The 27,953-nt window shown below is 35.2% G+C and overlaps 1 long non-coding RNA gene across 1 annotated transcript; it reads right to left on the bottom strand.

Moving 5' to 3' along the window:
- Positions 1-21,566: 21,566 nt before the first annotated feature.
- LOC112656073 (uncharacterized) lies at positions 21,567-27,156 on the bottom strand. Its single transcript, XR_003134081.3, has 3 exons — positions 27,065-27,156; positions 23,630-25,632; positions 21,567-21,865 (listed from the first exon to the last, which is right to left on the bottom strand). It is a non-coding gene; the product is annotated as an uncharacterized LOC112656073 (long non-coding RNA).
- Between the last annotated feature and the right edge of the window lie 797 nt (positions 27,157-27,953).

Genomic DNA, 27,953 nt, shown 5'->3' with positions numbered 1-27,953 from the left:
ATTCCCTTTACATCCTTATAGCTACTCTCCTATAATGATTTAATAATTCTTTATATTAAACAATCCCCTTTTTAAATTACTGTGTGATTTTTGTCTCTCAATTGGACCTGGACTAATCCATTAGCTGCTAAAGTATCAAATAATCATGTAAAAAATTCCTGATAGTCATAACCGTACCCTAAGTTATAATTACTATTTATACTATTTTTAACATATTAATTAAGTCATCATGTTTTCTTGTGTTTACTAGCATCAGAGAGAGAATTCATATAGTGGTAACAGGCACTTGTGATGTAAATAGTTTTAGTACATTATAGCTTTTGCTTCCGATTTTATTCAAATCTCTACTTTTCCCAGAACTTTCATAAGACCAGTAGTTATAAAACAACCAATAGATCGTAATTATAAATGTTACTATCTCAACTGTGGCAATCTTAAAATTTAGGAAACATTAAAAAGTACAATTTAAATGATCAGATATTTTCCTGGATGGTGTTACACAACTAGGAAGTAGTTTATCACCAATAATAATTGTTTATCATTTTTACTGTCTCTGAGTTGAGGTAGTATCGAATTCTATTGTGCCCATCCAACTTCCTGATTTTGACCAGAAAACAAGGACTTCTTCATGGGTAGAGCATGTTATGGGCCACTGTGCAAATAACAGGAAAATATTATGTATTCATATCTAAGGTGCTATTGATTGTATGAGAAATAATTTAATTATTTAGTGTATGTATGAGCAGATAAAAAGTGCTGAAAGCATTTGAAAGACAGTGTAAAATGTAAGAAACATGCTGATTGAGAGATGTTAAAATGTGAGAAAAATATGCCTTTCAGAATCAAGGAAATACAATAGAAATCTAGGTAATTCTTAGGGTGGAATAGCCTTGATATGCTGCCCTCCATAATTAGCAATATTTCAGTTAAGAGAAAAGCAATTTTCTTTGTATGATTATAATATTGTACTAAAATTAGAAGATAGCTTTTTATGAGAGTTGAAGAGTCTATAGAGTTCAGACTGCTTGGGCACCATCAGACCACATGAATACCTTGCCCTTATTCATGAATTTGGTCTTGCCAAACCCCTGCATGGTTTCTGGCTTTTATTCTCAGATTGACATGCCACATTTTCCAGTGAGTGCCCTATGGCAGTCAGTCAGACGCTTAGTATTTGTAGGGCCATCAAGCCTATTCCCTTCCCTCCACTTGTTGCCAGTCAGATGTGATCCCATTTGAGACAGAGAGCATGGGGGGGATGGGCAGAAGGAGAGGGAGAAGCAGGCTTCCCACTGAGCGGGGAGCCTGATGTGGGCTAGAGCCCAAGACCCTGAGACCATGACTTGAGCTGAAGGCAGATGCCCAACTGACTGAGCCACTCAGGTGCCCCATCCATCTGGGTCTTGGAGGTCGTTGTAGTTAGTCTCTGTGTACTCACATTGTGAGATTTGTGAAGTTTTATTGTAAATGTTGCCAGAAGGTTTTGGTTTTGCTATTCTTGCTTGCTTGTCTGGTCTGTTTTTATGGATGCATTAAGGAAGATTCCAAAACTGTGCTACCACTGCCAGAACCTTACCAGAATCCTTTTGTTTTTTAAACTGCCAGTTCAAGCCAATAAATTAATTTATGAACATCCAATGGATAGGGATCTACAATTTGAAAAGCAATAGTCTATGCAGTCAATGTTGTGCATCATGGAATTTATTAAAATGCTGTATTTATATGCCAAAGATTGTGCTTGTGTGCGTTTCTCTATGGAGCTGTTCTATTCAACACCTGCCCCCCCTTCTCGTCAGTCTCTGATTTCCAATAAAATTTGGAAAAACTTTTCAAAATGCAGATTAAATCTAGATTAAATCAGACCAACAGAAATGTATACCTGAACCATATTGTTTCACAGACTCATTTATAGAGCCTCTTTCATGGAGCATTTTTTGGTTTTTACTGTATAACTATTGCTTCACATTGAGGGATGTTAAAATTAATGACTGTATTTATCCTAAGGATGTTCTTAAAGACCTGCTTATATTCTTTATTCTTATGTTCTCCTAACAAGTTTTCATGGGAAAAATTTCTCTTATATCTCAGTATCAGGAATTGTTAAGTATCTTCATTTTTATTTGAATAACACAGAAACAACTTAAGAGTGTTTTCACGGTACGAATGATTACATAAAATACATGGCTGGTACTTTTAAAATTCAATTAAAGTCAGAATTATTTTCATATTATAGTATTTACATGAATACTTTTGTAAATTTGCCTCCTTACATAGTATCATTCATCAATATTCTTTCTTCATTTATTTTTTCTTGTCTACTTGTGAGCCTGATGTTGATAATATAAACCTTGCTATGAAATACTAGAACATGGAGAGATAAGATAGTAGTTTCTTGATGTGGTGAAATGTCTTTATGTTTTCAATTATGGAAAATCTTGGCTCTCCATCATGTCAAACAATAGGACATACTTTCACTTTTATGAGTTGCATTATTTCCCAGAAACAGAAATATTTCTTAAAGACATTTGAATATTTCTTAACATCCTTTTTTAAGCAATGTTTCTGTTTTACTTTTTAGGATGTTTAGGTTTCAAAATATTTGGTTTCAAATGCTTTCGCATTGGTTTTAAAATGAGGCATATAAAATATTATTTCAATAAATATTTAAAAAGTTGAAATCTTGCATCTATTTTTCAGAATATCATTATGATTTTCCTTTCTGATTATGTCCTTTGAAGAACAAACACTTTGACATTAACAAAACATATTTCATTAGGAATTTTATGATGAAACTAAAAGAATTCTTGAGATGTTTTGGTTTTATAATGTACCATTTTAAGTCAAATAATGCAAGATTTCTAGAAAGCAAACATTGGTAATGAAGCTAATTCTAGAAGTACAATGTTATATATACAATTTTCCAGATTTTTCTGAGCCCTCTGAATGCCTACCTAAATGTATTACTATTCTATAGTCTATAGGCAGGAATGATCTGGACACTGATACAAAAAATTAAAGAAAGGGCTCCAGATGCTAGGACAGGAATTAGTTCTGTTCTAGGATGGACTGAGAGTTAGGCAGAACAAGAATACAAAAACAGAGGCAAAGGTAGGTCCTGGTCTATCCAACCTAGGGCACTGTTTGGCACTGGACTAGTGCCCATTACAAGGAGTCTCAGCAAGTGTGGCAGGGGCCAAATAAATATCCACTGTCACAGATGTCTCCTGATCCTCAGAATCATGGGCTGGGGTATAATCTAGAGGTAGACATGAAATGAATTCAATTATGAGACAAAAGATGTATATGTTAGGAAATGTGTGAGTTAGATAATTAGTACGTATGTTTGAAATAGTGTGTCATTGCATTTCCACAAAATGAATTTTTAAAGAAGAAAAAATGAAATTATCATAAAAAACACAGGTAGCATTAAAAAAATCATGATCCGGGATCCCTGGGTGGCGCAGCGGTTTAGCGCCTGCCTTTGGCCCGGGGCGCGATCCTAGAGACCCAGGATCGAGTCCCACGTCGGGCTCCCGGTGCATGGAGCCTGCTTCTCCTTCTGCCTGTGTCTCTGCCTCTGTCTCTCTCTCTCTCTCTCTCTCTCTGACTATCATAAATAAATAAAAATTGAAAAAAATTTAAAAAATCATGATCCAAGAGTATGAGTAAGAAGGACAGATGTGTTGATTTTTTTTCTCAGTTTCTTTCTTCCCCTTAAGGACTTGCCTATTCCTCAGTTAAATGGCCTCTGCCTGACTTAGTAATGTTGCCTCCTGGAGTTGGCCTAGTGACACGTTTTGTTTAGTTCCTGGGAGGAGAACAAAAGGTCCTTCTTTGTGAAAATTCAGGCTATCCAACTTTAGTACTGTCCTTAGTATTCTCCTGTGTGAGAGCCTAGGCTGAGGAGTTTGGCTGATTTTCAGGACACTTGAACTATAATAAATCTCAAATCTGGGATTAAGTATAGTATAAGATTATTCATAAGAGTCAAGTGAATGTAACGTCAAATAGACTAATTGTGAGAGCCAATCTAAAATGTTTTGGTGAATTCTCCTAAAAGAAAAAATGGAGGCAGTTCTGCACTGAACAAAGCCTCTGTTAGCAAAACCCAAAAGGAGCAGCACAAGCCTCATCTGATGGTAGTAGTATTTTTGCCTCTCTGAAGATAATACTCTTTGACAGTGTAAATACACTTGCTACTTACTTAGGAGAAAAGATATATATCTGTATTCATGGAAATACAGTTAAGTTCTCCTGGTGAGGTGTCTCGGAGTATAAAGGGAATATCCTTGGAAGCCAGGCATTTATAGGAAATAACAGGCTGAATAGATTAATTTTCTACCTTACAAAACACTTGATTAATAAGAATTTTCTCATAAGTGATATTGTAGGTCTCCTGCAATTCAAATAAAACCATAAAACTTACAAAGTGTTTCCTTTCTCTTAGCAAATGATCATTTAGAGTTACACTACAGAGAAGGCCCCAGAAATATATGCTCATATACCACCTTTACTTTGCTGGTGTAGTAATGACATGGCTTTCCTGTTGTCTTTCCTGTTGCAATTCAGCTTTACGTTAGAATTCTGAGGAAAAGAATTATACTGCTTTATTTATATTAAAGCAGTTTTAAAAAGCATTGAATTACATTCCATATTTTTATGTATGTATTGTCTTGATAACTGCACCTATGAGGGCAAGGGCTTTGTCTCTTGTTTGTAACTGGATCCCTCATGTCTGAAGTAGTGCATGGCACATAGTAGGCACCAAATAAAGGAGTGTATGGATGAGTGAATGAATGAATGTTCTAAGGAGCTTACTGGATGTTTCTTCTTATGAAGAAAAATATATGATGCAGGAGCAGTGATAAGAAAGAAGATAAAAGAAACTAGTGGTCTTTCTTTTCCCCAGGAGATTCATATACTATAAAACAAGAAATAGAATCCCAACTATCTGTCTCCCATTTTTGGCCATTACTTGCCTAATAATTTAATGTGGAATGTGGATTTGAGGATGATGTTAGAAAGGCAATGCTTTTCAGTAGATAGGGTATTAGTATAAAGAGTTCTAAACAGAAACACTCATTTTATTCAATAGTTCACAAACTGGATATTTTCCCAATACTTAGGAAATCACAACAGAAAACCCACTTATTTTTCCTATGGAAAAGTACTATAAGCAGGGAGTAGTGAATCATATGGGGATCTAAGAAATTTGTTTTGTTTATTACATTTCCTATTTTTGGCTTTGGTTATTTAATTAGTGAAATGGAGTTAATGACACAAAAACATTTCTGAATCTACATTGATACATGATATATGTACATGCATTTTTAATATTGAAATATGTATTTGCTATGGATAATGTTGAAATTTGGCTAAGGGTACGCATTAGATCAGTGCTAGATACACTGTAAGGACTTTTTGAATCTTAGCTATTATTATTATTATTATTATTATTATTATTATCACTATTAATTTGAAGATACCACTCAGTTGCTTGAGTAAATGTTCACTAAATAATTGATTTGAAAAGAATACCCAGTGTTTGATACAGAGTATAACCTGGGAGGAAATCTCAATTTTATAAATATGAGTTGTAAATTTTTTATATATCTAGAATCTACATTATAATTTGGAGAAGATTTCATAGCTTTTGGAGTAGCAAGTTTAAATTTAATTCCTTCACTTACTGCCTTTCTTAATTTTACTTAGCCTCAGTACCTTCCTGTATAACATGGGGAGAGTTATATCTACTTTTCTAGATCACTATGAAAATATATTTTGAAAGATTTGTTTAAATAAGACTGTGTGTATATGTATAAACCATTGTGCATGTAATATGAGCTAAAATATATAGCTATTATCATACAGTAATTTTTTAAAGGTTTTATTTATTCATTCATGAGAGACACAGAGAGAGAGAGAGGCAGAGACACAGGCAGAGGGAGAAGCAGGGTCCATGCAGAGAGCCTGATGTGGGACTTGATCCCAGGACTCCAGGATCACACCCTGGGCTGAAGGCAGGCGCTAAACGCTGAGCCACCCAGGGATCCCGATACAGTAATTTTTAATACTGATATCCAGCTACACCATGCATCATGGATATGATACACACATATATGTATATGTCCATATATATCAAGTATCTAATATTCTTGGTTTCTATCTTAACTGGTTTCTGAAAAGAAAGGAAAAAATAAGTCCTCATCATCTCCTTAAAACAATAATGTTGATTATCAGAAAGTTTTCTCTTACATGTTCTCTTGTGGATTTTTCTTTGACTTCTATTTATTAGTCCTAATCTTGCCACCTTGGTTCCTGGTTCAATTCTCTCTTTAAACAATAATTAGAAAATATAACATGCTGCTTAAAACCAAAAATCAGAGTCATCTATATAGTATTTTCTAAAATCTAATAAAGAGGCATTTGTGATCTGAATTCGAAATAGCATTTCTACCAAGGTTATACTGATTCCACTAACAAAGGCAAAACATCTTTATAATGCCAGGCTATGTCATTATCTAAAAATTTAAAAAATTCATTATTAGTTTGGATCTATTTTTGATCTACCTTCATCTCCAGTTCATTACATTCATTCCATAAAGTGGTTGTGTATTTGATGGGGCTGTGCTTCATGTGGGTTAGTCATTGTCTACTAATTATGAGCAGAAAGGATTCTGACACGAGGATGAATATTTGAGTAAACCAAAAAACTTCACCAGCCAAACTGGCAGAAATCCATAAAGTAATAAAGCATTAAAGTAAGTTAAAGTAACTTCTAGCTTCTCCTCAAAATTGTCTTTAGTTTCCCCTAAGTCCTCCAATGAAATAGCAGTGTGGTTGTCATTTTGTAGATGAGACATACAGCCCTGAAGACTCGTAATAATGCTGTTCACATGTTCCATGTTGCATCATGGATCTTTTGACCAGTTAACATATCTTTCCTTGAGTTCTTTCATTGAGTTCTGCTATACAACAAGCCCTGGGACATGGTGACCTCTGCACTTAGGAGCCTCTACTCTAACAGTGAAGATAGTCATCACTCAAGAAATTACAAATTTCTTGTGATAGTATCACAACAGAGCAGAAATTGAGCACAAAAATAAGTAGCTCCAGTAATTATAAAGCAATGAAAGAACAAGAGAATTCATGAGTGCATCCTGATTATCAGAGATAGATGATAGATAGATAGATAGATAGATAGATAGATGAATGACCACAGGCTGGAAAATGGAAGTTCTTACAGTATAACGCTGAGGATTGGCTTGTAAATGTGCAGGAGAGTGCTGAAGTGGGAAAACCAGCCTTTGCAACCATCATAGGAAAGATCTGTAAGGAAAGAATCATCCATGGATACTAAATCTAGAGGATCAGCATATTTGCATGGTCTCAAAGAGTCTCCCCACAAACTCTTCATTAGTTACATGGGAAAAAATTAACTACACAGTAGAGAAATCAGAAGACACCTTGACTAGTGACCAAAATTAGTATCACCGATTGAGAGGCAGATGGACATTGTATGCCACTCTGAGAGAACACAACACAACCCATGCAGTATTCAGACTGAGTCTAATCATGAGGAAATATCAGACAAACCTAAAATGAAAGTCTATTGAAAAAAAGGAGAATTCTAGGCTTCAATGTGTCAATGTCATGAGAGATGAAGAAAAGCTAAGGAAGTGTTTTAAGATTTATTTATTTATTCATGAGAGACACAGAGAGGGAGAGAGGCAGAGACACAGGCCGAGGGAGAAGCAGGGTCCATGTGGAACATTGATCCCGGGACTCTAGGATCACGCCTTGAGCAGAAGGCAGACACCTAACTGCTAAGCCACCCAAGCATCCCCATTGCTAGTCTTCTTAAAGAAAGGCTAATGAGGCTTAACGAAACGAATTCAAAAAGAGTCAGAAACGTCACCTAGTTGTTAAACTTCAATTGACAAAATTGGAAGAATGATGGTTGGCTAAACAAAAGTAAATTAGCTATTTTGGTTATTGAAGTTAATAATTGCACCATACTTATGGAAGACACTTATTCAATGTAGAAAATACACATTGCGATATTTAGGGGAAAGTGTCATTAAGTAGATTACCTACCCTCAAATGTTCCAGAAAACACACACACATATACATACACATACACAGATCTATTATTATAAAGCAAACGGGATATGATTTTAACTATATGTGAAAGGATGATTTTTTTTCACTGTTCTAATTTTTACAAGTTTGACATTATTCCCAAATAAAAAATTTTAAAATATAAAAAACGTATATCTTAAAACTATCTTAAAAATGTAACTGCTAAAAGTATTTTAATGAAATATAAATTGAGACAGAAATGAAGCTTACTGGAGGAGGGATGGGTTAAACAGGTGATGGACACTAAGGAGGGTACTTGTGATGAGCACAGGGTGTTGTATGTTAAGTGTTGAGTCACTAAATTATACACCTGAAACTAATATTATACTGTATATTAACTAACTGGAATTTAAATAAAAACTGAAAAAAAAGAATCTTACGTTGAAACTAATATAACCCTAGATGTTAATTATACCTTAGTAAAAAAATGCAAAAAACTGAAGCTTATAACTCAAAATTAAAAAAAAAAATCAGTATGTAACATTCTACTTATGAAACATTACATTTTATTGCTTTTAAAATGTTATTTTTAGATGATTATGTGTTAATGTTTTAATGTATTGTCTGAAAAATAGTGATTTAGGGATAAATAGATCAATAGATTAGTTGATATTTAACAACTTAAGAAAATTTATAGAAAGATATTTAATTATAATTTCTCCTGGAGAGCTAGTAATAAATGGGTTTTTAAAGATTTTTTAAAATTTATTTATTCATGAGAGACACGAGGAAGGAGGGAGGGAGAGAGAGACAGAGAGAGAGGGGCAGAGACACAGACAGAGGGAGAAGCAGGCCCCATGCAGGGAGCCTGACGTAGGACTCGATCCCGGGTCTCCAGGATCACAACCTGGGCTGAAGGCGGCGCTAAACCGCTGAGCCACCCAGGCTGCCCAAGATGTTTTTTAAAGACAATTTTTTAACATCAGTAAAAACTTCATTTCTTCACTTTATTTACTTCACTTCTATTTCAGTTTTTCATTATGTATTGCACTTCTTCAAATTATTTACTATAGCCTCTGGTGAATATAGTTAATATAACAGCTCTTATTCTAACCAAACACAGAGCTGATGTTAGCAAAGATACTGAAACACAATCTTTTTCTTCCATAGACACAACATTCCCTTATCAATTGTAACAAATACCTCTTCTGTTCATTGATATTCAGTTAATAAGTAAACGTTTCTGTTCCATAATTTATATAAAAAGATTTCAGTTGACTTAGCTAAATGATACATTGTGTTGACCCAAAGATGAAAGCCTTGATGTTATTCTTGCTTGGAGAATATGAAAAACGATGTGCAATTCTGAAATATTACCATTTAATTTTCAAGAAGACAGCTGAAGTATTTTCAGCCGTGAAATTTTTGAAACCAATATCAATAGTGGACAAGTCCTTTAAATTCTAAGTTAGCCCACATCCCTAACATTAATGTTTTAAGGGGCAGCCAGCTGACAGCACAATTGATGGGCAAAATAATGGATTCATAATGCTGTATTGTTTATATACAGTTGTCATCACTCTGAAGTCTGTTAATAAAAGCAAATAGCACACATTTGTAATAACCAAAACCATTTTTAATTTATGAAATTATATTACGAAAAGGCTCTGACACTATACACACACATAATAAACTTTGCACAAAAATGATAATTGAATTTAATTATATTGTTATACAAAAATTAGCAATGGTTGAAATTGTTTAATAACCAGTTCCTTGAATATATCTTGAAACCATTGACCTTGTCTAGCTATAATTTGAAGCTATTTCTTTTTTTTAATTCCTTTTTTAAAAAAGATTTTATTTATTTATTCATGAGAGACACACAGACTCCCTGTGGGGAGCCCGATGCAGAACTCTATCCCAGGACTCTGGGAACATGCCCTGAGCTGAAGGCAGATGCTCAACCACTGAGCCACTCAGGCGTCCCATTTTTTTTTTTTTTAAGATTTACTTTATTTATTTTAGAGAGAGAGAGAGAGCATGCGAGCACAATGGTGAGGAGCTGAGGAGGAGGGAGAGAGAAACACAAGCAGTCTCTGTGCTAAGCACAGAACCCAACGAGTGGCTGGATCTCATGACTCTGAAGTCAGACCTGAGCTGAAACTAAGAGTCTGACACTCAACCAACTTTGCCACCTAGGCACTCCTGAAGCTATTTCCATGTGATCCAAACAGATACAAAAAAGCCTCTCAAATATATAAATTATTATCTGCTTGGTCCTCAACAACCAGATTCAGTATTTATAAATATCGAGGTAATCCATAATAATTTTAAATTTCATTGTGTACATTTGCTTCTCAGAACTTATACATCTTATAATTGAAAGTTTGTACCCTTTGACCAACAACTACCCATTTTCTTTCCCTCCAGGCCCTGGCAACTACCATGCTACTCTCTGTTTCCAGTGACTTTTTTTTTTTTTTTTTTACTTTACACATGTAAGTGATACTATTTGTCTTTCTCTTTCTGGCTTATTTCACTTTAGCCTAATGCCTCCCAGTTTTATCTTTGTCAACACAAATGGCAGGATTTCTTATTTATGGTCGAATAGTATTCCATTATCTATCTGTCTCTCTGACATTTTCTTTATACATTCATCTGTCAATAGACTTGGGTTGTTTCCTTGTCATTGCTCTTGTGAATAATGCTGCAATGAATTTGGGACTGTAGCTATCTCATTGAGATACTAATTTCATTTTCTTCAGATGTATATCCAGAAGTGGGATTGCTAGATCATGTATGGCAGTTCTATTTTTAATTTTTGAAGAATCAAGGTACTGTTTTCCAAAGTGTCTGCACCAATTTACATTCCCATCCACAGTGTACAAAGGTTTCTTTTCTCACTTCCTCACCCACATTTGTTCTGTTGACTTTTTGATAATAGCCATCTTTATAACTGAAGTGATATCTCATGGTGATTTTGATTTACATTTCCCTGATGATTAGTAATCGTGAGCATTTTTCATATACCTTTTAGCCAATATTACTATGTCTTCCCTGGAAAAATGTCTGTACAGGTTCTCTGCCCATTTTTTAATCAGATTGGATTTGGGTATTTTTTGCTACTGAGTTATATGAATTCTTTATAAATTTTAGACTAACTCCTAATCAGATTGATGCTTTGCAAATATTTTCTTCTCTTCTGTAGGTTGTCTTTTCATTTTGTTTATTGTTTCTTTTGCCATCCAGACGCCTTCTTGTTTGACGTAGTAACAGTTGTTGATTTTTTATTTTGCTGCTTGTGCTCCTGGTATCATAACCAAAAAATTCCTTGTAAGGACAATGTCAACAAGCTTTTTCCCTACATTTCCTTCTATGAGTTTTATGGTTTCAAATCTTAAGTGTAGTCTTTAGTTTACTTTGAGTTATGTTTTGTGAGTGGTGTAAGAAAGGATCCAGTTTTATTCTTTTGATGTGAATATTCAGTTCTCCCAGTACTATTTATTGAAGGGATTATCCTTTCCCCATTGTGTGTTCTTGCACCCTTCTGAATGTTGGTTGACCATATATATGTGCGTTTATTCTGGATTCCCTCTTCTGTTCCACTGGTGTATGTGTCTGTTTTTATGCCAATACCATACAGTTTTGATTATCTTAACTTTGTAGTATAGTTTGAAGTCAGGAAATATGATATCCACAGTTTTGTTCTTCTTTCTCAGAATTGCTTTGGCTATTGGGATCCATCTTCCCAATGATCCTTTCTTTATACTTACTCTCCATTTTTTTCAGCTCCACTACGTAGTAGTACATCATTCATTGGAATCTTGAGCCCTCTCAGGGCTATTTTTGTTGCTGTCTAATTTTTGTTTTTGTGTAAAAAAATGAAGGCTAGTATATTCTATTGCTGAAGAATCATCATCATCTGTTGAAGTCACTCTTGGTAATGTGATAAGGACTGGATATTTGCTAAGAGTTCCAAAGGTAGATAGATAATATTTTTATTACAGTGTTTAGTTTATTATAATTATTTTATCTATGAAAAACACTGATACAAAATATGTATATCTATAGCTATATGGTGGCTATACACATTCATTTAATAAATATTGATTAAACACCTACTATGTGACATCACAGTGTTAAAAACTAATAACTGTGGAGAAAATAGGAGGGAAAAGCTAACACGTAAATTCTAGAGCACTTAAAGGAGCTTCTCTATGGCCGATTGCTAGAGGCCTATGATTTCTGAAAACAATCTCTCCAATTGACATCTGCCAGATTGAGACTGGTCCCAGACAAGCTGAAAATGCCCTCTACTGGAGGATGTTGGTTTACCATGTCTGGATCAAGTGCAGCTTGTTTCCATGGGACACCCGGAAAAGAGTCTAGATTAGGTCTAGGATGGCTACAGTTTAGGGGTGGGAGTTGAGGGTAGATATGAAGAAAGCAGCGACTTTTTTGAGGAAATACATTGTTTTCATGTAGTAACCTTATCCCCAAATTGCACTTATATTTTGGAAGTCTTTCTTTCTTATGTGTACACTGTTTTTACTTTTTTGGAAGAAGTGATAAGAAATTTCAAACTGGAAGGAAGAATGTGAACCTTTGACTTATTCTACAAGCTTCTGTTGGTGTTAAAGTTATGCATATTCTATTTTGCCACTTACAAATTATTTAGGCATAGAAAATATTATTTTAATATTCACAAAAATCATATTGTTTTCCTTACTTCCTCTTTTAGTCATTCATTCATTCAATATTTAGAAAGCAAAAGAATTGCAATAAGCATGGTTAATCAGTTTCCTTGTCAGTCTCTATTTCTGACGCAGATCAGTAAGTACATTATTTTTCATCTTTTCTATTTTTGGTTTTGTTTATTTCACAAGTTTTCCTTGAGGACTTACTATGTGCTGCTTGGGGTAGAAGACAGAAAGGGACTAAGTTAAAGCCTGTGTATATAAGACCCCATTATTTCTGAATAAAGCAGCCAGACTCAATTTTTACTCTAACACCATAAAAACTGTATATGGTTCTTTTTTTAAAAATTTTTATTTATTTATGATAGTCACACACACCCACAGAGAGAGAGAGAGAGAGAGAGAGAGGCAGAGACATAGGCAGAGGGAGAAGCAGGCTCCATGCACTGGGAGCCCGACGTGGGATTCTATCTCGGGTCTCCAGGATCGCACCCTGGGCCAAAGGCAGGCGCCAAACCGCTGCGCCACCCAGGGATCCCACTGTATATGGTTCTTACAAAACTGAAAATCATCACTGCCTTTAATAGTTTACAATCAATATTATATAAATAATATTTATTAAATATATATTGTAATTAATATATAAATAAAGCTGTCACATGTTAATGAAAATCTTTGTTAACATACATTATTAATAGCTCAACTCACCATTGCTCAAACTTCAGAATCACATGGAGGGCTTGTTACACACAGATTTTGACCTCACCCCTAAAGTTTTCTGAGTCAGTGCATCTGGGTGAGGTCTAAGAATTTGTGATTCTAACAAGCTCCCAGAAGATGATGATCATGCTGGTACCACAAATAGTAACTTAAATCAGGGCTGCACAAACTAAAGTCTTAGGCTAAATCCAGCTACTACCTAGATCTTTTTCTTGTAAATGAAGCTTTATTGGGACATAGCCACACCTACTCTTATTGTCTATGGCTGCTTTTGTGCTACTGTGACAAAATTACATAGTTGTGACAGAAAAGGCCTTATGACTCGCCAAGTCTAAAATATTTATTATCTGACCTCTCTCTCTTTCTCTCTCTCTTACTCAGACACACACAGACACACAGACACACACACACACACACCGACATATGATTTCAATGATCATTGTGTTCTCATCTGAAATTCTCATTTGAAACAATTTTTGTGATTTTTAGTTAAACATAATCTTGATAATCACAAATCCAAAGCAAGAAATATTTGCGTAAAGCTTTTTTGGAGTATTTAGTATGCAGCCCTTAAAGACTTAACAAATAGGTTCCTGAAAGTGTTGACTGAAAAGTAAAATAGAAATTCCTTTTCGCACCTCCACAGTGTGCCTATACCAGTAAGAAAAAGAATAAATAATGCAGTATAAAGGGCAAATTAGTTTGACGGTCAGATCTAATTGTGCTATTAGATATATGAACTTAAAAATTCTAGATGCTTAATATTAGCTATATCAGCTGGCAAGAACATAGAGACTATTTTCACAGCATTTTTCTTCTGAAATAATAATGCTACGTCTCACTTCTCTCAAAATAAGGGTTTTTAGAGAGTGACTATTGAGATAGAATCAGAGTTGAAATTTGTTCCTTTTAAAAAAAAAAAAAAAAAAAAGAAATTTGTTCCTTTTAAGTTAATCAACTACTTCAGAAATAACTAATAACCCATGCAGGTTACCAAAAACTTACAGAAAATGTGGATTAATATTTTTAATTCCTTTGATGTTCTTCTTCTAATAAGCATCTGTGGTAGACAGTTTGGTTTGATTTGCTCATTGTCCTTTCCAACCATCTTCAAGGATACAGGGAAGAAAATGCTAAAACCTTTGCCAGTCTATCTTCCAGGTAGGATGCTTGAGTGATTGACGTTCCATTAATTGGATGTTGTCTGTGAGACTTTGATTTAGAACTGCATCATTTGGGTGGGGAGGCCAGGTGGGAGCCTCCAAGTTGTGGTGGTGCAAATCCTGGAAGAGATGGTGACACTCCCGGCTCTGCAACTGATTGCTTTCCCCAACTACCAAAGGGGTAGAGTAAAGGCTAAAAGTTGTGCCAAGAAACTTAATCCAGAACAGAGTTTTCTCAACCTTAACACTATTGACCTTTTAAATTTGCGAGGGGGGGGGGGGGATTATCCCTTAAAATAGAAACAACAGTTTCAATTTTGTGATTTTCTAAATATCGTGGGTTTTTTGCTTATTTTTTTAAAAAACAAAGGGATTTTTCAATGTATTTTCTATGGCAATATGAATTAAATACCAATGTGAAAGCAATAAAATTATAAAAGATAATAAAAAGACATCACTGAGGATTGAAAGAGGTGTATGTAACACTGTCTCTGCAGGTCTCCCCTATGGAGTAAGGAGCAACCAATGTATCCATAGGAAACAATATCAGAACTGTGAGTACAACATACACATGCCTATTTTAAGTGCAACTCTAATGATCTAAGTTGAAAATAAGGCTAGACCTAATTGTTTTGTTATGGACTGAACTGTGTCCCCTCAAAATTCATATGTTGAAGCCTGAACCCCAAATGTGATTACAGTTGGAGATAGGGCCTCTAAAGAGATAATTAAGGTTAAATGAGCTCATAAGGATGGGGCCCTAATCTGATAGAACTGGTGTCCTTATAAGTAGAGGAAGAGACACCAAAGATCTCTCTCTGTTTCTGTGCTTGTGCACAGAGGAAATGCCATGTGAGGACATGGAAAAGAAGGTGGTTGTCTGCAAGCCAGGAAGAGAGGTATCACCAGAAACCAACTGTACCTCCATCTTGGACTTGTAGCCTTCAGAATTGTGAGAAAATATGTAGCTATTGTTTCAGCCATCTGGTCTCTGGTATTTTGTTATGGTAGACTGAGCAAACAATAATGTCTGTTGTGCAAAAAGACCTTAGCAATAATCAAATACCATTGTTCCTACAAATGTATTTGAACCATTGTTCTTGCAAAGGTATTTGAAAACAGATTGTGAATATTTTAAAGGAAAGGCATTAGAATGTCCATATCAAAATAGAAAAAAACATATTGACAAAAAGCTTTAGTTCAGAGGAGTAAAAGAAGTAGACAAGAAAATAACAGCATGACAAAGACATCCTCCTTGCCCTAAGGATGGGAATTCAGCAGAGGAGACAGAGATATAGAGAAATAATTGTAATGCAGTAAGATACTGAATTTGCATTCTTTTGTTGCCATAACAAGTTACCACAAATTTAGCTTACAACAAAATGTATCATCTCACAATTTGGTAGGCCAGAAGTCTAATGTGGAACTCACTGGCCTAACATCAAGGAATCAGGAAGCTGTGTTCCTTACTGGAGGCTCCAGAGAAGAATTTGCTTCCAAGCTGATTCAGGTTTTGTGGAATATTCAGTGCTAGTAGCCAAAGGGCTGAGATTCTTTTTCCTTGCTGGATAGCAATGTGGGTCATTCTTAGCTTCTAGAGACCACCTACATTTCCTGGCTCATTGACCTTTTTATCATTAAAGGCAGCAAAGGCAGACCAGGTCCATCTCACACCTTGAATCTCTCTAATTTCTCTTTATTTCATCTCTCCTGTGTTACTCTTTTACCATTCTTTTTGATTTTTAAGATTTCATATTGGGTCCACAGTATCTTAAAATCAGTTAATTAGTAATCTCAATTCCATCTGCAGAATCCCTGCCCAGTAGAACCTAGACTAGTGTTCGAATAACCTGGTGATATGGATCTTAGGCGGGTGGAAGGGGACACCTTTAAAATTCTGCTGACCACAAGACAGTGTCTGTCCTAGTGTTGTGTATAGGGTACATTCAGAGCTCTGCACCAAGATGTCTAATGGCTGCACTTGAGAGCACTGAAATTGTCATTGCAATGCCTGTCCCCTACACCAATATTTTCACCACCACTGCCGTGATTATCTTCAGTGCCATTATACTTGTCACAGGAGGGTATTTGGAGAAAGCTCATTTTAGCTTTGCTCTTTCCATTTGCAGCCTCCTTGTCCTAGGACTCAGGCAGAAGTCCTTGGGCATTTGGCCAGAGAGCAATCTAATATAAAAATACTGTGCATAATATTTTCCCTGTGATGACCATCTTTTGTCCTTGAAACAATCTCCTACATATCTATATTTTCTCCCCTAAGAATGAGTTCTTCTCCAGAAGTTTCCTTGGACTCTCATGTAAAGAGACTTCTGCAATTCCTACCTCCTAAGACTGATAGATTTGCCTAGATACACCCAACTCTTAGGATAAATATAGTTCAAGTTAAACTGAAGTCCTTGCTATGCCATGCTGTAAAGAGGTACACTGGAATCTCCATTTTCCTCAGATATGGGGTATATAATTTTTTTGGACTCCCCAATTCATGGTCTGTGGGAATTCAAAGTCCTCCCCATGATTTTCATAAATTTGCCTCCCACTTACTTCTTCATGGTCCTAGTGTCTTCCCTCTCCTATGTTTGTGCATCAGTTGAAACTACTTTTAGTATTGTGTAGCAGAAATCCAACAGCAATCGCTCAATCAAGTAGGGGACTACTTTCAGTATAGCTTTGTATGTTAAAAATGTTTCAGGTTCTTTTCTTCTTTCTGCTCCTACACTCTCAGTACGTAGCTTTTACTCTCTTCATTGCAAGATGGCTGCTTCACCTTTAGTCTCCTGAGGACACTCCCAGTAGGAAACAGGAGAAGGGGTTGTTGAGGAGTCACCTATATGAGGAAACCCTATCTCCAGCAGTCTTCCAGTTACATTTTAGTGATGTGAATTGTGCATTTGGACACATTTCACCCTGAAAAAAAAAAAAAGAGAGAGAGAGAGAGAGAGAGAGAGAATCTGTTCTTTAAGAAGAAGGGGATTAAAAGGACGTATCATGATGGGCACAGAGTAATATATACAATTTTTGAATCACTATATTGTACACCTGAAAATAATATAACACTGTATGTTAATCATACTGGAATTAAAATACATTAAAAATGGAGAAAAAAGAAAGGGTTATGGTTATTGGACAGGTGTTAGTAATGGCTGCCACAATGAGTGCCTTTTCACTTCTAATTTAAACCAATTGGAGCAGTTTCGTCATTCATCAGTTTCCACCAAGGATTACTCTGCACTAAATATTTCAGTTTTTTAATAATTAGCAGAGATCTCTTGAGGTGTAACTAGCTCCACCATCTACTCTGCTACTCCTCATTTCTCATGACCCGGGCCAACCCACTTATTTTTTATTTTTTATTTTTAAAAAGATTTTATTTATTTATTCATGAAGTACACATAGAGAGAGACAGAGACACAGGCAGAGGGAGAAACAGACCCTCTGTGGGGATCCCAATGCAGGACTCAAATCCAGGATCCTGGGATCATGACCTGAGCCGAAAGCCAACACTCAACCACTGAGCCACCCAGGTGCCCTGGGCCAGCCCAATTAATGCAGCATTACTAAGATGAATGCCTATGCCAGCTGTTAATACAGTAAATTCCCACTCTGTCACATACATGATGCTCTGATATAAAATTAATATTGTTTCTCACAGTCACATCATTGCAATCTCCAGGAAGCCAACATCGTAGTCCATATTGAGAAACACTGCTGTCCTGCTATGAGGATGCAGTGCTTTAAAACTATTCTCCTGAGCTTTCATAGGTTTTTAAAATTCAGGAGGGTTGTAGCAGCTTCATAGCATAGATTATGAAGCTATTATTATGTTAGAAGTTAGGAGACCCAATCCTTCCCCCCGCCCATAGCCCTAAGAATGATTGCTCTCAAGAGTTAGAAAGTTGTATCTGTTTTGACCCTCATGTTTTTCTTATGTAAAATGGAGCCGGGCAGGGTGATCTTTGAGGTCCTCAAATGTTCTGAACTGTGAAGGGAAAAATGCTTGTAATCAGCTATTGTTTTAAGAGAAAGTTGGAATAAGAAGATGAAGATGAGGGGGAAGGTGGGAGCCATGGAGAGGCAAGTGAGGAGAACCAGGGAAGGAAGGAAAGAGGTGATGAGGAGTGGGAGGGGGAGAACATCTGACTTAGTCAGGCAGACAGCTATAACCTAATGTAAGTAGGACCAAAGGGAAAATGTGATTACCCTGAGCTCACTTTTGGCTGTGGGTAGGCCCTTAGTTCTATCCTGCTTGTAAAGCAGCAGCCAAAAGTCAGATCCCCAAGGAGACTTGGATATATTCATGTTCACTTCTGTGCCATGTTACATGATGTTTCCTCTACAGGAAGACACTAGTTCATATCAAAGCTTTCCTCCCTGTTCACCATGCTTTGTTTCAATCCCTTCCATGCTTGGCACAAGGAATACCACCTCTCTGGGGTGGGTGCGTGGGGTGTCAGCCCTTTGCTCACTTCCCAAATCTATGCATGTTTTGAGTTATGTGCTTTTCTTCTGTGTTCTTATGCTTTCTATGTTTTTTTCTATTAGATGTATTTTTATATACAGTTATAGTTATATATTTCTTTTGTAAAGCATTAAGTCAACAAAATGTATTGAGTAAATACTATGACGGAAAGCACTGTGATAGTTAATAAGGTCAAAGATGAATAAGATAGTGTTGCTCTCAAAGACTGAATAGTTTACCGGAGGAAGTAACTTAAAGGGAAATGTAAATGCTCTAAAATATGCACACAAATCCATGGGAGCAAAGAGGAGAGGCATCTAATTAAAACTAAAGAAGTCAGAGATGGCTTTCTAGAGAAGATCCCCAAGTGGAGACCTGAACAATATGAATTATCTAGAAAAAGAAGTACAGTTAGGCATGCCAAACAGAGGGTACAGCATAGGCAAGGGAAGAGAGAGACAGATGGCACAGGTTGGGGTGTGAGCAGTCTGTACGGCTGCAGAAGAGGGCTGTCCCTTGCAATGAAGGATGCTCATGATGGTCCTGCATATCAAGTTCAAGTTTATTTCACACCCACGGAAGCCATGGAGAGGTTTTAAGTAGAGGTTTGACATGAGCATTTATACGTGGATGCCACAAAGATGCATTTGTTTTTCTTATGAACTCTTGATTTGAAAGAAAATTCTGAATTATAATCATATATCTTCTTCTCTGTCTTGCCTATTAGATTATGAATGTCTTTGAAGGTAGGGAAGATGTTTTATCTTAGCAAAGCTTCTGCACATATTAGGTAGGCATTTAATAAATGTCTGTTGAATGAATGAAGAAATGGATGAGAAAAATAATCTTTTGGGAAAAAAAAGTGTGTTAAAGGTATTCAGAGATGCTGTTAACCTGCAAGCAGAATGGGAAAGGCTGTGATACTTCAACATCTCTAAAAGCTAATCTGGAATTTCTTAACCCCGAAGCTGCAGTGGCTTAAATCATTTTTCAACGTCTTAAGTTTTGAAAGTAAAAAATACCTTTATAATCTGTTGAATATAATTATTAAAAAAAATTTAGAGAAGAGGCAGACATGAATTGTTAAAAGGTATTTTCTTCCTATAGCTAATATAACATGCAAATATTTATATTAACCAATATTTAATTGGTAAACTGTAATGTTAACAACATGATTTTTAATTAAGAAAAAAATCCTTGGCTAGGTGAAGAGTATTTATTGAAGTAAATATTGATGCCTAACTTTTATGTAACACTTAGATTTTTAGATTTTAAACCAGCTATACCATCCATCCCAGTGACGTTTCTAGGATAGTGTCTAGGAATAAGTAGTAACTAGCTTCCATATTTATAATTTCATCATATTTCAGAAAGGGTAAATGCACAAATGGTAAGTGGAAAATTGCTATCATCTCTCTTATTAACCGTGTCAATGGGAAGCCTAGTTATTCAACACCATGAATCTCTAACTAAGATTGAACCACATATTTGGTGTCAATAGAATCTTAAGCTACAGGCCTAATTCTTTCAGGATAAACAGTTTCAAGGTAGCTGGTCTTGCAAACTCACACCTATAAAATACAACAAATTTTATATATGGTTTTAATCTTTATTGCAAGGACCTTCAAATGCTTTATGGACAGATTAATCCTCATAACCTCTATTTGGGAGATGGCAAGTATTGTCTTCATCTTATAGAGTGAAAAATTGAGTCATCTAAAGGTCTTGGCTTGTATCCAGTTAGCAAACTGGAACGTGCAGGGGAAGAAAAAAGCACCTTAAATTTGCTGCTTCTTGGTTTAGAGCCTCAGTCACTAAAGTTTGGCAGCCATCTAGATGGTAAATTATAGAATTTATTCCCTCTTGCAATTCATTCTTGGCAGATGTTTTTCTATTGGTAGATTTAAAAATGTATGCTGCCTAATTTTTAAGTTAAGTGAATGTATCATTTAATAAATCTTGTACTTTAGAAACCCATTTCTCATACATCGAGCTAATATTTTTGTTTTTAAAAAATTAGCTTTTATTAAAATGTCTAAAAATATTTCATACATTTATATAAGACCTATAAATGTGATTTATGTATGATGTAAAGATATACGTCTGATATAAAAAAGTAGTAAAACCAGCACCCATGTACCCACAACCCAACTTATGAAATGCATTACCAATAACTTTGAAGCCCTCTTTTCTCATCCCAAGGGGTAACCACTGAATGCTGTGTTTATCATTTCTTTGATTTTCTTTATAGTCTTTCCACATGTGAACATATCCCCTAAACAAAAATAACATATTACTGAGTTTTGTCTGTTTTTGAACTCTATATAAATGGAATTATACTGTATATCCTTTGTAACTTACTTCTTATATCATTTTAACTCCAGGATTAATTCCATTATGTATGTACCACAATTTATTTTTCCATTCTTGTGTCAATTGATGTTTCTGTTATTTGTATTTTTTTCCATTACAAACAATGTTGCTATGGAAATTCTTGGAAGTAATGCTTGTCCTAGCTTGGGTTCCTCTAAGAGCAGAACTCGATTTACTTGTATACAGATAGTTTATTCGGGAAACCATCTTAGGAAACACAAGGTATGAGGCATGCGAAACAGAAAGAGAGGAGTCCAATAGATGATGTTGTCCAATGGACTGAATGTCTGTGACACCCCCAAATCCACGTGTTGAAGTCTAATCTCCAGTGTGGCTGTATTTGGAGATGGGCCCTGTAAGGAAGCAATTAAGGTTAAATGAGCTCATAAGAAGGGAGTCCTGACTAGGGTTAGTGTCCTTATTAAGAAGAGACACCACAGCATAAGGAATATAGTCAATGATATTGTAATAGTGATATATGGTGACAGATGGTTGTAGCTACACTTGTGGGGAACCTAGCATAAACTTGCCTAGTCATTAAGTTGTACATCTGAAACTAATGTAACACTGCATGTCAAGTATATTAAAAAAAAAGAAGAAGAAGAAAGAAAAAAAAGAGACACCAGAGAGCTTGCTTTCCTTTTCTTTTCCTGCCATCATGTGAGGACTCAGCAAGAAGGCAGCAGTCTATATGTTAGGAAAAGAGCTCTCACTGGGAACTGTGTCTGCTGGCACATTGATCTCAGACTCTTAGCTTCCAGAACTATGAGAAAATAAATTTCTGTTGTTTAAGCTACCCTGTCTGTGGTATTTTGTTGTAGCAGTTCAAGCAGACTAAGACATTGTCCACTGCAGTGGGCGAAAGGTGGTTTTTATCATTGATTTTTATATTTTTAGATCTTACTTTTAGATCTTCAATTCATTTTGAGTTAATGTTTGTAAATGTCATAAGGTAGGGTCCAGCTTTATCCTTTTGCATGTGGATATCTGGCTGGCACCATTTATTGAAAACACTATTCTTTCCCTATTGAATTATCTTGGCACCCTTATTGGGAATCAATTGACCATAAATGTGAGGATTTTTTTATGGACTTTCAATTCTATTTAATTGATCTATATGTCTACCCCTTTGCCAGTACCACACTGCCTTGATTACTGTATCTTTGTAGTAAGTTTAGAAATTGGTGAGTGCATACTTTAACTTTGTTCTTCTTTTTCAAGATTGTTTTGGCTATTCTGGGTCTTTTGCATTTCCATGAATTTTAGGATCAGCTTCTCAATTCCTGCAAGAAAGCTAGTTGGGATTTTGATAAGGATTGCATTGAATCTTTAGATCAATTTGGGGGAGTATTGCAATGTTAGCAACAGTATGCTTTCCAATCCTTTAATATTCATCCATTTGTTCAGGTCTTTCTTTCTTTCCATAATGTTTGCTGTTTTCACTGCATAAGTTTCATACTTCATTTTGTAAATTTATTTCTAAGTATTTCTTTTTTTTCTAAGTATTTCATTCTTAAATTTATAAGTATTTCATTCATTTCTAAGTATTTCACTCATAAATAGATTTTTTTTCTTAATTTCAATTGCTAGTCCATTGCTAGTTTGCAAAACTTAAATTGATTTGTATATTGATCCTGTACCTAAAACCTTGCTGAATTTGATTATTACTAATAATTTATAATGGATATCTTAGAATTTTCCATATACACTATCATATCAGCTGTGAATAGTTTTATCTTTTTCCTTTCCTATCTGGATGCCTCCTTTTCTTGCCTAATTGTCCTGACTGACTAGGAACTTCCATACAATACTGAATAGAAGTGGCAAATGCAGACCTATCTGTCTTAATATTAGTGAGAAAGCTTTTAGTCTTTCATCAAATTATGATGTCAATTGCGGGTTTCTTGTAGATACCATATACCAGATTAAGGATATTAGCTTCTGTTCCTAGTTGGTTAGTATTTTTATCATGAAAGGATGTTAAATTTTGTCAAATGCTTTTGCAGTGTCTATTGAGATGATTATATGACATTTGTCCTTAATCCTATAACTACAATTTATTACATTGATTTATTTTCATATTCTAAAAAACCTTACATTCCTATGCTTTATCCCACCTGGTAATGGTGTAAATCCTTTTAATATATTGCTGTATTAGGTTTGCTAGTATTTTGTTGAAGATTTTTGTATGTCCATTCATAAGGCATATCAATCTATAATTTTTTAATGATATCTTCATCTGTTTTTTCTATCAGGGTTTTGAGTTTATCCTAATTTGAGTTCGTTGAGATTCTTGAATTTGTAAATTAGTGCTTTTCAAGTTTTGGATGTTTCAGCCATTCTTTCATCAAATATTCAACTGGTTTTGGCTTCACAGAATGAGTTGTGAAATGTTCCCTTCTGTTCTATTTTTTTAGATGAGTTTGTAAGGATTGTCATTAATTATTAACATTTGGTAAAGTGTGAATTGTGACTAAATCTTGTCTCTAGGTGTTTTACCTGTTAGGAAAGTGGGGCATTGGAGTCTGCATATATTATTGTTGAATTGTGTATTTATCCCTTCAATTCTATATATCTTGTCTTCTTATTAAATTATTTTCTAACATATCATTTTAATTACTGTTATTTCTTTCAGACATATGAAATCCTGCAGATTATAATTATCATCTTAATTTATAAAAATTAGTTCATATTAATACCAATTTAATTTCAATGCTTTGTAAAATCTTTCCTCCAGTACAGGTCTATCTCTTCTGCTTTCCTTTGTGTTATTAATGCCATTATAATTACATCTAAATACATTATAACTTTATCAACACAGTTTCATCATTATTGCTTTATGTAGTTGTTTTCTAATAGAGTAAGAGAAAAAATCCAAAATGCATTTATATTGTCTTTTATATTGGCTTATATAATTATTTTTATCGGTGCTCTTTCTTTCTTCATGTGGATTAGTCTAATGTCCTTTCATTTTAGCCTGAAGGACTCTAATTTTTCTTATAGGGATAGTCTGCTAGCAACAAATTTAGGTTTTGCTTATCTAGAAATGCTTAAACTTCTCTTTTGGCTTTTGGAGATTTGTTTTGCTAGATATAAAATTCTCATTTGATAGTCTCTTCATTCAACACATTGAGTATATCATCTTATTATACCCGTAGCTTCATGATCTCTGAGGAGAAATCAGCTGTTAATCTTTTTTACAGATTATTTATTTATTTGAGTGGGCGCGCATGCGCGCGCGCGCACACACACACACACACACACACACACACACGTGGAGGTGGGAGGGCCAGAGGGAGAGGGAAAAGAAGCAGCAGTAGACTTCCTGCTGAGCATGGGGCCCCACGAGGTGCTGGATCCCAGGACCCTGAGATCATGACCTGAGCCGAAGGCGGACGCTTAACTATCCAGGTGCCCCAGGTATTAATCTTATTTAAAAATTTTTTAAATGTATTATTATTATTTATTTTTTTTAGGAGAGGAGAGAGGCAGAGGGAGAAGGAGAGAGAAAATATCAAGCAGGATCCATGCTCAGCAAGAAGCCCACCATAGAGCTCCTTCCCACAACCCAGAGATCATGACCTCAGCCAAAATCAGGAGTCAGAAGCTCAAACTATTTAGCCAGCCAAGTGTCCCTCAGCGTTAATCTTAATAAGTCACCCCTGTACGTGATGTGTTGCTACTCCCTTCCTGCTTTTAGAATCCTTTCTTTGTCTTTTGACAGTTTGATCATGGTGTGTCTAGGTGTGGATCTCTGAGTTTATCCTACTTTGAGTTTATTGAAATTCTTGTATTTGTAAATCATTGTTTTTCAAGTTTGGAATATTTTCAGCTATAATTTCTTCAAGTATTCTTCTGCCCATTTATGTCTCTCTTCTTCTGGGGCTTCCATTATGAATATGATGATATGCTTGATGGTGTCCATCAGTTATCTGAGGCTGTGTTCATTTTTAAAAATCTTTCTACTTTCTGTTCCTCAGACTGGATAATTTCAGCGGGCCTCTATTCAAGTTTGCTGATTCTCTTTCCTGACTGTTCTGCTGTTAAGTCCCTCCAGTACATTTTTAATTCCAGATATTTTAATGTACTTGTTTACAATCTTTTCTCATCAGAATGTGAGCTGTTGAGAGAAAGAATGTGGTCATATCATTTCTTTAGCTCTGGCACTTGGTATCTAGAATATAATAGGTACTCTGTGGATACATTTGAATTAATTAATATGAAGGTTCATATCCAAATACTGTGTACCATGCAAATACAGCTAGAAACATTGAGTTCTCCAGGGGATTTCTATACCATTTAAAGATACTGATACTTTTCATTATGTGGAATCTATTCTAGAATAGAGATATCATAGAATTCTTGATTTAGTCTAAAACAAATCTCATTATATAAGACAGTTTAACATAGTGGTGGGAGAGCCAGCTTCTAAATGAGCCAGACTGAGTTCACATTCTTGCTCTGCCACTTACTACCTGTGTAGCTTTGGGGCAAGTAGTCACCTGTAGGCTTAAATTTCATTTCCTATAAAATAAAAAGGGTTTACTATAAGCATGAAAAGGCATACAAATGGATTAACAACAATGGACATAGTTCTAGACACATAAGAATCATTCAATAAATAATATAATTAATAAAATGATTAGGATTCTACTATCAAGAAAAAGTTAGACCAATCTCATCCATGTATATAGACAAAAAATTCTTATATAAATGCTATTTGATATAATTTAATAAGTGAGAAATATTTCCTCATGATAAAATAAATTTTTCTCAGGAGTCAGGAATGCTTCAACATATGGGATTCTAATAATAGAATAAATTTCTTTGCTTCTGATTTTCCCTCTATATTCGATATAATATTGACAGTATGGCCAGATTACTTCTGCTAAAATACTGCTACCCATTGCTTCATTAATCTATAAAGGTGCATTATCCAATTGGAATTGCATTATCTATAGAGTAAATTTAATTTGAGCCCCATTTCTATATTCTCATCCTTAATATTTAAGTTTTTCTTAAAAACTTAACTTTGGAGTAGAAACAAAGTGGATCCACCCTTTCTCCCCCAAACATCTCATACTTTTCTGCCACTTTACTTTTGTTCATTTCATAGCATCCACCCCCAAAATTGTAACTCAAACTTCTTTGGATCATTTTTCTAAAACTGTATATTGTCATTTAACAATTATATTTTTTGAGTGAATTTTCCTCATTTTTATTGTTGTTCTATTATTACTTAAAGGACCTTTGACGTCCTTTTCTTCAACTAGGCTGCAGTCTTCTAGAGGAGGAGGGTCTAGCTACTTTTGCAGATTTGATGTGCAATACTTATGGTTACAGAGGAAATATTTGTTGATTTTAAAAGCATCTTTATAAATTATAGTTTGTAGAAGTTCAGTCTTAGCTAGTAATCTTTTTCTAATTATGGAGAAACCACTGCATGTCACTTTTTAGGAAACTTAATGTGCTCTGATCCAATGCATCTGTTTAAACTTCTGTTCTAATATAAGCCTAAAATTTTAAGCTACAGTAGTCCCCTCCATCCCTACCCAGCCATCTGCAGTCTCACTCTTCACAGTTTCAGTTACCCACAGTCAACCATGATCTGAAAGCATATGATCCTTCTTCTGACATACTGTCAGGTCAGTAGTAGCCTAATGCTACATCATAGTGCCTATGTTACTCACTTCATTTCATCATAGTAGGCATTTTATCATCTCACCCCGTCATAAGAAGGGTGAGTATGGCAAGAAGATATTTTGAGAGGGAAAAAGGTCACCTTCCATAACTTTTCTTACAGTATATTATTATACATGTGCTATTTTATTATTGTTGTCAATCTCTTGTGCTTAATTTATAAATTAGGCTTTATCATAGTATGTATGTATTGAAAAAACATAGTATATATAGGGTTTGGTACTATTCATGGTTTCAGGTATGCACTCAGGGCCTTGAAATGTATCCCCCACGAATAAGGGGGGTACTACTGTGTCTGTTCATTCATTAGATGAGTTTATCAATGAACAGATGTGTGTGTTCCACTATGTTGCCTCAGAAACAAATGAATGGGGTTAGGTTGTTGATCTGGTGATTTTAAGGTGGAGGAAGGAAGAAGTTTAGAGTGATATACTCTATGTAATGAAAGTATAGAATAGCAATTGAAGGAGAGAGAACTCGATTAGGGGGTCCATCATTGCTAGGAGTTTATGATCTATGGTCTCTCTTCCTCGCTTACACAGGAAGGCTGGAAAGAGGGGAGTACTGGTGAGTTGCTGTTCTTTTATATCCATCCATCATTCTCCAGGAGTACCTAGTTTTGTTTGTACTATATGAGACTGGGGAAAAAAAGTAAATGAAAAATATTGGCTATCTCTTTTTAGAAAGGAAAAAAACCCAAATGTTTTTGTAGCCACATGACACCAGAGTTCTGGATGTAAC

The sequence above is a fragment of the Canis lupus genome, chromosome 22, assembly GCF_003254725.2.
Source record: "Canis lupus dingo isolate Sandy chromosome 22, ASM325472v2, whole genome shotgun sequence".
Taxonomy (NCBI): Eukaryota; Metazoa; Chordata; class Mammalia; order Carnivora; family Canidae; genus Canis; species Canis lupus.
This window is presented reverse-complemented; position numbering and strand designations above follow the sequence as displayed.